Source organism: Etheostoma spectabile, chromosome 23 (assembly GCF_008692095.1).
Source record: "Etheostoma spectabile isolate EspeVRDwgs_2016 chromosome 23, UIUC_Espe_1.0, whole genome shotgun sequence".
In the NCBI taxonomy this organism is placed as follows: domain Eukaryota; kingdom Metazoa; phylum Chordata; class Actinopteri; order Perciformes; family Percidae; genus Etheostoma; species Etheostoma spectabile.
Genome location: NC_045755.1, coordinates 13,336,739 through 13,340,595, shown reverse-complemented (window position 1 = coordinate 13,340,595; position 3,857 = coordinate 13,336,739). Strand labels below are relative to the sequence as shown.

Sequence of the window (3,857 nt, the reverse complement as noted above, 5' to 3'; positions counted from 1 at the left end):
GGGGGGGGGGGGGGGGGTTACTGTTTTACTATTGCTCAGTCAAAGAAGGTGGCTTCCGGTAAGTTTAAAAAAATAAAATCCTAATTAGCTAGTGTTAACGTAGGTATTAAGCTGTGGGTCATTGGGAAATCAATTAACTGCATAATGCAGTGCCTGAAATGAATCTAAACATGAAAACCCACAATATACACTATACCACACAAAGAATACCATGCAGTTCGTATAGTAGCAGATGAGTGGAAAATAAGGCTGCTAGTCTTCACTTTAAAAGTCTAGACTTTTGCTCTGCCACCCTGACACTTCATTCATTGTAATCTCAAATAAAAAAAATGTAAGGCTTTTATATTGACACCAAATTTATATCAGGCTTTTTCCGTTATTTTCTATGTAACACTGGTTCACTTGACGCAGATTCTCCAACAGCGTCTCGACTCTCCTGCTCACCGCGCATGCGCCTCCTCTGACAGGTGATCCGAAGACATCAGCGGAGGAAAATCTGTTTTAAAGGGGACTTACTGAGCTAAATGTGTCTGGTTTGATTGTTTAAAGAATCGAGGCTAAGCGGAACGTGGGGGCGGGGTGTCATTGATGTTCTTTTGTTTAGTCCTTTATTATCATTATAAAGTACAATAAAATACGAGATTTGTAGTGGATATTGTTTTTGGGTAAGTATCTGGAGCTCCAGTGAAAGGAGGTTACTGTGGGTATAGTCCTGTATGATCACACTCCAACCTCTCCACATACAGAGCTTCACTGTCTTGTTATATCCGGGAGAAAACTGCTTTCCCAGGATTTATACTGTATATAATAAGTGTATGTGCCTCTTTTTTTTTCATCCAGGACTAGCCATTCCACAGAGCAACTAAAATCATTAGAGCAATGGCATTTAAAATGGCATAAATCTAATTTTAGGGGAAATTGCTACCATAAAATATTCTAAAACACAGATAAAACATCCACAAAGGTCTTCAGATGGCAATAGCATGACTTATATTGCATATGTGTTGTTATTTTTATTAGTTGGCAGCTGTCAGATGTGTCATTTTATATCCTAACGCTTTATATTCTCAAATGTGCAACTGAAGGCTGGCAGGAAGCATGTGGGGACATCAGGTTGACTGTAGCTAGATACAGCATAATAAATTCTTTATCTCCTCTTGTGAGTAATGGGTGGTATCACGGAGAAGCATGTGATTAAATAAGTGTAAAATAAAAGCTCACTAATAAAAGAGAATCAGAGGCTACAGTGTGTTGCATCCAGTTAACCTGAAAGCAAAATTAGACAGAATTGCATTTCATCAGCCCCCATGCTGAAAATGACTACAGATCAAACCTATAGTATATTTAGTTCCACTGTACTGAGAATATGCACGGCAAGTCACCCGATCCTACGCGTAGGATATTAAAATCTGTCGGCTCTGCTGTACATCAAACTGATGTGTTGCATTATGACAGCGAGTGCTCATTTGCTGTGTTGTGTGTGGAGCTCTGGGGCAGATGTGTCCTCTGTGCACCCAGCTGAGAGCCCTCAGTCCCTGGGCAGAGGTGGAGAGGAAGACCGGGTGACTAGTCTGTACCAAGGGGAACCCAGCCAGATAGTAATGTGCGTCCATCGTGTTTTTGTTTTTCTTACTACATAGAAAATATTCAGAGTAAAAGGATTAAGGACAATGTGACATCACAGATCATAATTTAAGTCAAATGGTAGATGTGATAACAGCTCCTGCAAGTGGAATATAAGATACCATTGTACTCTGTGTCTTTTCTGTTTCATGCCTAACCGTTTAATTTTAGCTTTACAAATGATAACAAAATATAGCACAATTTGACTCATGATGGCAAAGCACAACAAAAACAGTATATGTTTTGTCTGTTTCCTTGTAGTTTGACATTTTGGGAATTTAATTTCTAGCAAAGAGTTAAATTACAAGATTGATAGCACTCTAATGTCTGCACAGTAAACCTAAATATACATGGAGACAGGAGATGGTTTGCTAAGCTTAGCAAAACGACTGGAATCAGGGGGAAACAGCTACCCTGGCTCTGTCCAAACGTAACAAAGTCTACCTTTTAGCACCACTAACGCTCACTAATTAACATCTTGGTTGTTTAATCCATACACAAACTGAAATGTTTATGGGGGTTAGCCTATGTGTTGTATTTTCCTGTTGGTTGAGAAGAAAGCCACTCTTCCAATTAAATAGCATGGCACTTAATTCCCAAAACCCAAACCCTGTTGATTTTACACTTTTTTGTACAGCTTAATTAAATGGGAAATAACTTGTTAATTAGTGAGTTTAGAGGAGGTGGCACATTTCTTTAACCTTTCCACAGATCTAAGCCACCCGTTTACTTCTGTTTCTAGCGTGTCTGTGTGGGAACTGAACAAAATTGTATTGTTTAATAGTTATCATGTGAATATTTGAAACCTTGAGAAATGAAGAAAAATATTGAGACGAGGAGAGCCAGAAGAATGAGTGTCATGCCAGCAGTGTAAGATAAGATTCATTTGCAGCTGTGACTGTGTGAAAAAGGAGCTATTTTTTTTTATTTTTATTCAACTTCAGTGAACTATGGTAAACTTAAACTTGCGTTATGCGTCCAGCTACAGCTCAACCAATAGTAAAGCAAATAACATGATATACTAACCCACATTCATGTTAAAAAACTTTATACTAACCCACATTTATGTAAAACAACTATATACCACACCCATTTATGTAAACAACTTTCTGTTCACACCCACTTAATCAAACGGCAGAGCTGGGGATGAAAGCTTTGGAAAAGACTGCAGAATGATTTTTAGAGCTTTTTCCCCTTTGCCAAAGAAAAGCCAGTCTGTGTCCGTGAGTAATTTTTCGCTCGAGGCTTAAAACCTAACCGTATGCTAAGTTAAGCTTAGCTAACTGTACCCAGGCTCTGTCTCCAAAAGGGTTACGTGCTATAGTTCTTGCTTTTCTTGCACCGAAAACAACTTAAACACGGTAAAAACGACAAGTTCTGTTTCTATATGCAGGAAGGCTGCACCTGGCCAAGAAATAACACCTTTCCCTTCAGACTGAGCCAGGCTAACTGTTTCCCCTGCTTCCATCTTAATGCTAAGCTAAGCTAAGCTAAGCTAAGCTAAGTAACTCCTGGCTCTTACAGACATCTAAACTCTAAACTCACAAAAAGAAAATAACAATATTTCTTAAAATGTAAATTGTTGTTGTGTAAATGTTTCCCAACGCGCTTGCCCAGACCTAAGCAACAATCTTGACTGGCATGATATATGGTCTAACATCCCCGAAGTATCACACAATCCAGACCATGAGCAGATTCACTACAATTTCATTCATAGGACATGTCTCACCCCTGTGAAAATGCACCACATGAAAGTAATTAACAGCCCTTAATGCAATTATGTCCACTGAAAGCTCAAGGCACATGTTCTGGGATTGCTTTCCTGTTTGTCAGTCCTGGAACAATATGGCATCCAAAATATCTGCCTAGATTAATGTTACTGTACCTGTTACTATCAGTGTTTTGATTCTGAATGATCTATCTGACCTTCAGCTCTGTAAAAGTAAAAAAGAAATGTGCTGTATTTGCTGGACTCACGGCTGAGAAGAAAACGATTTCAACCCGTTGGAAACTACCTCATGAGGTGTCTACTCGTACATAGACCCTTTCCTTTTTGGATGTCATATACTGTTTATGGGACTCTCTACAGCTCGCATAAATGGAGCGCCAGAAAAGACTTTGGACACTTGTTTCAACATTGCTGAATCCTTGAAATCTATGCTGTTGACTTGTGCTACAGCCTTCTGACCTCTATTTTCACATGTGTTTGGTCTCTTATCTTATGTCTGTGTGTG

The 3,857-nt window shown here is 39.1% G+C and overlaps 1 protein-coding gene across 1 annotated transcript in view; it reads right to left on the bottom strand.

The window, feature by feature from the left end:
* The window catches only part of pcloa (piccolo presynaptic cytomatrix protein a), a 71,302-nt gene that overhangs the window by 65,683 nt on the left and 1,762 nt on the right, over window positions 1–3,857 (bottom strand). The gene's annotated exons all lie outside the window — the stretch shown is intronic.